The following is a 9,976-nucleotide window of genomic DNA, read 5'->3' on the forward strand; positions in this document are numbered from 1 at the left end:
TATACAACTCACGCACTGGAGGGAGAAGGCAGAATCGTATGTAGGACTAGAAATTAAAGAAATCTGTTGAGTTAATGTTTAGTAACCAACAATCAGTGTCCTTTGGAAATAATTCCTAGACCCCATTTTGTTTAAAAACATCAGTGCCAATTCTCATTTTATTGTGTGATATTTTCTTGACATGACAGTACTGTCTAACAAAATAAAGCAATTTTTAAAAAGAGGCTTAATTATTGGAAAGGAAAAGACAGTTTTCAGATGGTTTGATTGATTATCTACTTTAAAAATCTAATGCAATCATCTTATCTTTAATCACAATTAGAATTAGTTTATCAAAGTCTATAGTCAACACATATCAAACATTAAAATCAATCAGTTGCTCTGTGAGGTATTGCGCACTCATGATCCCGAATCCAAGCTCTTGGGAGTATAGGGCAGGAGGAATTTGAAGCTTGGGTGACTTAGCAAGACCTCGCCTCACAATCCTTTCCCTCCCTGTCCAGCTACAAAACAAAAAGACAAGAGCATTGTCACATGCCAGCCACAGTCACTGGGAGGTTCCAGGCCTTTAATGTGGATTACCATGTTCTCTTTTGAGAAACAGATTCATCAGTGTGGGTGAATGCCACCGTGTGTTTCAAGTACACAAAGGTGGTACTGCACAAACGTGGTACTGCACAAACGTGGTACATCATTATTATACTTTGTAGGCAGAGCAATAAGAATGTTTTATCTTTCTTTGAAAATCTCTGAAAATTACAGAGCAAGATATTGAAGTCTAATAAATAAAACCGACTAACAGTGTTAAATCACTTTCTGGTTAAATATATTTTGGATGGAAACATCTCAAGGGTAGAGAGGAGAGAAGAGAGGCTAATTACTTTATTCCTAGAACTGCCATCAATTACTCTGCCACAACCACCCAGCCTGCATTCTTATTTCATTAGGACACATGTTATTCTAATGTTTAGGTTGAGCACAAGCTTCTATAGCCCCAGGAGTGTATAAAATGCACCAATTCTCTTCTGTTCTAAGAAGTGTTAAGTGTTTAATGTATATGTGGTTAACTTGTAGACTTAAGACACAGGATTATTTCCCCAGCTACAGTACAGGAGGAGTTAAATCCCACCCACACCTCCGTGAGCCACATTGAGGTGGCATTCAAGAGTGTGCCCTCCATTGTTGGATGTATGTTTCCCATACTGATAAGACAGTCAAGAAGTCCTGCTGCCCTGTCGTCTAATGAACTTCATTCTTTCAACAGAGGCGTTTGTCAGATACCTGGACACCCTGGAAGACACAACCACTCAGTTGAGGAGTGAACAAATGCTGAAGCAATCTAGTTACTCTTAAAAGACGCCAGCTCAGCAGTCTGTCTTAGGACTCTGGTAAGAGAGCACAGCTCTCAAGCCTGCCTCTCAGTATCAAACGCATCATCATCCTGAGGCCCGCATGCTGTGAATCTTCCAGATTGTTTCCTTTGGGTGGTACAGAGAAGGTTCCAAGCCTGTTCCTTCTGGTGGTACAGCGAAGGTTCCAAGCCATCCTCTGGCCCATTTTTGCCTTCGAATTCCCAATACTCCTTTACTCAACAATTGATCAGGTCATCACAATGTAGTTTCAGGGAGCAAGTTGCTTGTTTGTCCTTGCCACCTGGCTAGCTTAGCCCTGAAATAACCACACAGAAAATGTATCAATTAAAACACTGCTTGGCCCATTAGTTCTAACTTCTTATTGGAAAATTCTTACACCTCAATTTAACCCATTTCTATTAATCTGTGTATCGCCATGTAGCAGTGGCTTTCCTGGTAAAATTCCCAGCATCTGTCTTCGGTGGATCCTTGGCGTCTCTCTCCGACTCTGCCTTCTTCCTCCCAGAATTCAGTTCTGTCTTCTCCGCCTACTTAAGTTCTGCCCTATCAGGCCAAGGCAGTTTCTTTATTCATTAACCAGTTCCATCAACACACAGAGGGGACACCCACATCACAATGTTAATGTGATGCTCCCTAATCCTGTCAGTTATGAACCGGCACAAGCCACATTTGGTGGTGTGCGTTTCCCACCTTTCTCCTTAACTGACTCTCTTTCTACAAATCAGCTTGGATTTGTAGCCCTTTGGTTACAAAAATCCTAAGGGGTGCAAGTGTGCTCCATTCGTAGCCACACTGGAAATCCATATGGCTTTCCTTTATTTTCTCTATTACAAATTTTTTTCCAATATAGCACAGACAAGGGGACACCCTTGCATTTTAACTTCAACTTTTAATAAACTTCCAAAATAAATGGCCAGGCAGTGGTGACACACGCCTTTAATACCAGCACTCAGGAGGCAGAGGCAGGTGGATTTCAGTGAGTTTAAGGCCAGCCTGGTCTACAGAGCAAGTTCCAGGACTGGCTCCAAAGCTACAGAGAAACACTGTCTTGATAAACAACAACAACAACAACAACAACAACAAAAATAAGCCACCCCCCCATCTTCTTGTGGTGGTATTTTGTATGTGCCTTAACAAATAAAGCTTGCTTGAAGATCAGAGGGTGTATCTAGCCACTAACTAACCACAGAGGTCTATAGATCAGTACAGACAGATAGGAAGTGATATGATTGGGCGAAGAGAGGACTATAAGGCAGGAGGAGATGGGAGGTCACTCCTTATTTGACTGAGGTGTTATCAAGGTAAGATTTGGCTGTGACTCGCTCCTTTGTCTCTCTGATCTTTCAGTATTTAGCCAGCTATCTGGCTCTGTTTTTGAGTTTTGTTTTGTTTTTGTTTTTTTTCTGTTAAGACCAATTAGGACTCATGAAGCATCTTCACAAATAGAACCACCAGTTGGGGGTTACTCTGGCCAATATCCTAGGAATCGTCTTTGGCCCTTTTAATTTTAAACTTTATCTTCAATTACTAGAAATTACTAGAAGGTATCCCCATGACTTAGCTAGTTCTCACTGACTCTCTTGCTAGTCTGAGTCTCCACTGTTACTGTGTCCTGTTCCTATTGGAGTTTACCCTTAAGTAGCTGTTCTTAAGACAGCCTGAATTAGCTGCTTTTGTATGTTGGCAATCAATGTTCCTGAGAGAACAACATAAGGAGATAGTATTTTTTTTTGTCTTGTGTTCTCAGATGGTTCAAACCATGACTGTTTGGCTCTTTGCACTTCGGTATAACACTGAGGTGGCAGGACCTTATGGTAAAGGAGGCTGGTCACCCCATGGCAGACAGGAAGAAGAGCTGATCCAAGTAGGAGCCAAGGACACGACACCTTAAAGGACACACATACCCAGTGATTCAGTTTCTCTAGCTAGGTTCTATCTCCTAAAATTTCAAGTACCCACCAAATAATAGCATTAGGTGAGAACCAATCCTCTGACATATGAGACTTCATTTGCTAGATTCACATTTAAAACACAGCACAACTGTCTGAAATTTTCAAATATAAACCCCAGTGTTCATTGCTCTATGTAAGCAGAGACTGCTCTTTCATTTCCCGGCCACCCAGACTCAAATAATCTTACAGAAATTATATTAATTACAACATTGCTTGGCCAATGACTCAGGCATATATTTAGCTAGCTCTTACACCTTGAATTAACCCCTTTCTATTAATCTGTGTATTGCCATGAGGCTGTAGCTTACTAGAAAGTTTCTGAATCCTTCTCCTTTGGAAGCTACATGGTGTCTCTTTGACTCTGCCTACTCTCTTTCTATATATCTCTGTTTTTAATATTATTCCATGGTCTGGGCAGCTGGGAACAAGCAAGCGCCCTCCTATTACAATCAAGTCAATCTTTAATTCAATGGTTCTCAACCCATAGGTCATGACCCCTTTGGGGGGGGTCAAAGGACCCTTTCATAGGGGTCAACTAAGATCATTGGCAATATAGGATATTGACATTATGATTCATAAGAGTAGAAAAATTATAGTTTTTAAATAGCAACAAAATTTGATGCTTGGAGGTCCCTACAACATGAGGAAGTATATTAAAAGGTTGTAGCATTAGGAAGGTTGAGAACCACTGTACTTGAGTATGTATAGTAAACTGACAGTGGCTGATGGGTAACCCTTCAACTAGCCCAGTGTTTCTCCTTCTGTCTACACAGAGCAATCCATGTTACTATGGATGACATCTGTTCTTTGGGACTACCTGATTCATGCTCAGATTCCTTTCAAGAAGGTGGGTAGGGAACTAAAAAGTGCCCTAATGCAGGTGTCCTCGCAAGGCACCAGGGTGGTGGTGGTGGTGAGCACTGTGGACCCCGTGAAAGGAGCTTAGGTGGTAGGTATGTTCTCATGTGGGATGGGGCCTCAGTCTGTCTCTACGTCTTGGCTTGACATATGAGCATTCACTCTGACTTAGCTTCCTGCCGTGGATGTCAGCTTTCACCAGAAGCCAAACTAATAACTGTTCCCTAATCAGTCTTGAACTTGACCTTCCAGTACAGGGATCCAAACTAAACCTGATTACTTCAAAGATAACCCAGGTCAAGTATTATTACTACTCTGTCGGGTCTCCTGTTTATTGTTATTTCATGATTCTCTTGTTTATTGCTATTTACAATTGACCTGTGTTCATATTCCTCTCATGATGAGGAAATCTTAACCTGAAATACACTCTTGGATGCATCTGCCAGCCCCTGCTTTATGCTGTATGTCTTGGCCTTCCTAGCGCTCCCACTGCCATCGGTTCTACCTTGGCCCTGTGCTTTGGCCTTTTGTTCATTTAGCTTCATTTCTCATATATGACATTGCAACCTCATCTCCCCTTTATTTGTACGTTCTCAGTATCACTATACTTTATACTGAGTGAAGAAGAAATCATCTTCCACTCTGTGTAATCTCTTTCAATTTATTCTCTTCCTAGGAGTTCACATACTGATTTTCCTAGTCTTCTCTGAGAAGTTATGAAGTAGACACTGCTATATTACCTCAATAACCAAAATGATTTGAGTCACACAGCTCTGTCATTGCCCTAAGTGCCTAAAAAGTATTGAAATGGGGGTGGACAGAGGCCTGTTTTTCATTTGACCACAGGTCATTCCAGGTTACCTTGTTGGGGTAGAATATGATGATGAGCTCTGTGCTTCCAAAGAAGTGTACATAATTGCTTAAATTTCACACAAAATCAAAATAACTTCAAGTTCAGTCCTTCTGTTCCATTAGCTGCAACTTCAGTGGTCAAGACACAATTACAGCTTTGGACTGTACTGATGTTGTACATGTCTATCATCATGGAGAGTTCTATTGGACAATGCTTGCTGGACTCCTGTTGTGTTATTGATGATAAGCATTTGAGTTATTCCTTGGCTCTCTGCTTGCAGATGCTTTGGGAAGGATGTACCCTATGTTTACATGAGGTATAGAAAAGCACCTCAGCATCTCATGCAGGATTTCCCACTAATCCTTGAATGAACTAATATTGCTTGAAGACAGATCATTTAAAATAACAATCTTTTGGAGTACCTGTTAATAATAAGTCAAAGACCTAGCAATGAGGGATTGGCTCAGTGACTTAAGGGCTTGCATTGTAAATACGAGGACCTGAGTTCAGATCACCAGCATTCACCTAAAATAGAAGCTTTGCAGTGTTTATCTGTATCCCCAGCAGGGAGGATAGAGGGTGAAGTAGGCGATCCCAAGGGGCCTGCTCACCAGCCAGGTTAGCCAAAGGTGTGTTTCAAGGACAGTAAAGATCTTGTTTCAAAGGATAAGGTGGAGAGCAATAGAGGACGTCATTTGACATCTACTTTCGGCCTCTATACACGCCACAGACAAAAGAATTAAGAAAGGTGTTTTTTCCATCTCAGTATATATTGGATATTCTCTATTAGAAGCATCTTGCTTTATGTGGTCAGAAAGGAGCATCCAAAGAGGCAAAGTGACCTTTCTAACATGGCAGAGTCAAAGCTAAAATCAAGTGTCTGAGTTGCCTGCCCTGGGTGTGTCCCCTCCCCTGTGTGTGTATGACTGTGTTTGTGTTTGTTTATATGCCTGTCTGTATGTATGTATGTATATACGTATGTTTACTTGCTTTTGAGGAATAGCCCAGTCTAGCCTGGGACTTACTATGTTATGTAACCCATGCTGACTTCAACCTCCAGTCATCCCCCTGCCTCACAGCCTTTTGAGGGCTGGGGTTATGGACACAACAGGACTCTCTTTGTAACCCACACTACTTTAGTGAGTAGGGGTGATCTACCATAGCCCAGGCTAAAGAATCACAAAGAAAGAATATGGCTTTTCTTTGAATCATCCCATGCCCTCGGCAGCCTTTAAACATGGAATAGCTCTTTTTCTAGGCTATGCTTAAAAAAGGGCCAACATACAAGGCTCCTAAGATAGCAGCCAGCAGGACCACAGGCCTCACCTCGGCTAATAAGGCTGCATCTCACTCGATAACTTGCCTCCTTTGCTTTTTCCAGAACGCGTGTCTACTGAGAGCACCTGCTCGCCATCCTGCCTCCACCAGCCACTGCACACAGTTTTCAATCAATCCCTCGGGTCGCCGGAGAAGCCTCCACAGCTTCTTGACTACCAAGTCAAAAAGCAACAGCTGGGTGAGAAAATATAACCCTGTCACTTTCCAAACAGCAGGAGACCTTGCCCAGAAGGCCCAGAGTGAGGTCTGGGGAGTGCTGTCATTCACAGCTGCTGCCTGCAGTGACATTTTTGCTCCCTGTGGATGTTTTAAGTGGCAGAGGTTGGGATCATTTTCCGACATTGCTTTCCTTCCTGGGGACGTCTTTGTTCATGCACCACTGGGTGTTAGCCCCCCTCTAGTCCTGAATGTTTACATATAGCATGTTTGTGAAGTTCACTGACTTTGGGGCCATATCCTGAAGTTCCTTACTCATTACTCCCAGAAGAGGAGCAGAGGTTTCTCCAAGAGAGAAGCAAAACAAGAACCCAGCCCCTGGGTTGCGTTTGTTTTATTTTTTTTTTCTTGGAAACCACCCACTTACCCAATTTGGTTGCTGCTTTCCCCCCCCTCCCCCAGTGGGGTGATAACAAAAGTCTGAATTATTCTCGCAAAGTAATACTGTTAGCCAAAAGCCACTCCGATTTGAATTTCTTTTCCTGGCATTCATTCTCTCCTGCCACTTCCGATTTCATTTCCTATTTACATGAAATAATTATGGGGCAAAATGGATTATGAATTTCCTTCACAAGAAGCAGAATTGAATAGTTGGTAGAGAGAACTAGAAAGACATCCAACGCCCGTCTGTATTGATTGTGAAGCTGTGAAGCTGATGCACAGGAGCAGGCGTGTGTGTCCTGGGAGTAAACGGCCCATGCTCAGAAGGGACCTTGCTGCTGGGAATGAAATAGAGGCTTGGGCTGGATTAGCCTTTAGTCAGCAAAGACTCTGCTGCCATCTGCCAGGCTTGGCCTCCTCTCCCTCCCAGCTACAGCTTCTGGGGCCCAGCTGACAGACGGGCAACATTAGCTGGTTTGTGGACTGGGTCATTCCGCCGAGACAGGTCACCTCGTGTCTTTGGGGTTTCGTTGCCCCCCCCTTTCCATGTTGATCCTGAAAAGGATAATTGAATTTTCAATTTTCATGCTAAGATTAAATGGTGATAGTATGCAATCTGTCCACTCCGTTCTGGTAGCCAAAAGAGGCTTGTTAAACTAAAAAGGAGCAGGGATACGATCCAGTTAGCTTGCTTGTCAGTCTTCAGGGAATCAGAAGTGGGGGTGTGGGTGGGGAGCAGGACAGGACAGGACCCCAGTGATGCTCGCAGCCTTTACAGAGCCTGGACACTCAGGGCAGACTGGACCCCAGAGCATTGTGAAGCAATGCCATAGAAACGGTACTAACTGATAATCAAAGAGAAAGACCCTCAGAGAAAAAGACACCCCCCCAAACACACACACACACACACACACACACACACCACACACACACACACACACACACACACACACACACACACTACTACCGCATACTGACAGGGACCTGCCTTTACAGAGCCCTGCATGTGGAGCAGAGGTAAACCTTGGGGACTTTGTGATTGCAGCATTGTGGCGATGCTCTGAGAATCTCAAGGAGAGCACTGCATGCTGGTGAGTAGTGGTGATGAACCAGGTAAACATGCAGAGAAGAAATGAAGTACAGGTATACCTTCTGCCCCCCCCCCCCCAGCTCTCCCCTTACACCCTATCACAGCTTTAAACATCAATTCTGGAGTTTAGCACCTGGATTAGCCAGTTCCAGCCTTCTTCTCATGGGGCCATGGTTGTCAATGCTGTGTCTCCCACATACTTTCTCCTTTCTCTGGGGGAAGCTTTCGATCCTTGTCTCTACTGAGAGATGTCCCTAGCCCTGGTCGAAATACTGATAGTGATAAAGCAGCCTCACAACTGTGGATCTTACCATTCCAAGTTCATGATATTTTTGGACAAGTGACCTTTATGGCTTTAGGCAAGTTGAGCCTTTCAATTCATTAAGAGCTCCTAGAATTTCACCAGTTGGAAGGAATACCAACGAAGACAAATGACATATTTGAAAGTGGAAATTTCTGTGTTGTCACATTATGTGGTCAATAGGCTCATCTGATCTGCCAAATTCACTGGGTTAAATAGAAGAAACGTTTTCTTAGCAATACCTTGAAATTCATCTCTGGAAGCTCCTAATGCAACCAGCTCTGAATTTGTCACTGTGGTTTCAGGATTTAATTGAAATCAGTTGAAATTCTTTTACGTTTTTTCCCCTGCAAAGTCCACTAAATTTTCAATTTTATGATGTGTTTTGTTTTGCCAGTCATTAATATATGTAAGTAAGCAAATAAACTCTGTAATAGTCAAATCCAACAGGATCATGAATAGTATACATTTGATAAAGTCCAGTTGAGACATTTTTGAATATGCCTTTGTTACAGTTTGGATCCTTGATGTCCCCTCAAACGCTGATGAGTTAAAAACTTGGTCAAGCCTGTGGTGCTTTTTGTTTGGGGCATAGTAAAACCTTTAAGAGGTAGCACCTAGTGGAAGGAAGTTGGGTCACTAAGGGTATGTCACTGAAGGGGACAGTATAATCATAGCCCTTTCTGCCTCTCTAAATTCCTACCTGTCACATGGTGAGGAAGCACCCACCATGATGGAGTCTAACGCTGCAGACACAAATCAACAGGATCCGACAACCACTTGATCTGTAAGGAAGCTAGATTGTGGCAAATATTATCTGGGATCTCACCATGCAGGTCACAGCGCTCAGAACTGTGTCTTCGGGGATGGTGACTGGCACCAGTAGCATAGATTGCAGAGTCTAAAATCTCCATCTTTACATCTCAGCTTTTACATCCTTCTGCACACCCATCCAACATCCCATCTGCCACCTCCTAGCCATTATTTCAGACTTCAACAATGCACTAGTGGTTTGGACTCTGTCTCTGCTCTTCTCCATCATAGCACAGAGCCTCCCCTCCGGCTAAGCCTGCACAAGGTTTGCCAGCAGCGACTTCCTTCAAAGCCCTTCACAGACACACAGGACCATGTTCTTGCCCCACCTCAAGCTCTGCATGCAGGGGGAAAGGCTAGTGACCCGTCTCTCCTCTTTCTTCTCTTATGCTATGCCCCTCCTTCCTTTAGAACTGGGCTTGTATTTATTTTAAGTCTCTGCTGATTACAGTCCTTGCCAGTTCCCGCCCCTTGGTTCATGAACTTGGTCTACTCTTGTCTGTCTTAAATTTCTGTCATGCATGTGGCTTTTTTTTCAGAAACATTAAAATATACTTTTGTTTTTAAATGTAACTCCAAACTCACCTTCTGAGCTTTAGATTACAAATCCTATCTTCCTGAGACCCTTGGGTATAGGTCGTCCTTGGCTGGGAATATCAGAATGGAAAAGATTTGGAGTGAGGAGGGATAATAGAGCCCTCTTTTCTCTTAAAAGCATAAACCATTAATGTCACCTGGGTGTAGCTCATATGCCAAGTGCAGAAGACTTTCTTAGTCCAAATGCCAGCTGAGATTTCTGAA

This window comes from Microtus ochrogaster, chromosome 24, assembly GCF_000317375.1.
Source record: "Microtus ochrogaster isolate Prairie Vole_2 chromosome 24, MicOch1.0, whole genome shotgun sequence".
NCBI lineage: Eukaryota > Metazoa > Chordata > Mammalia > Rodentia > Cricetidae > Microtus > Microtus ochrogaster.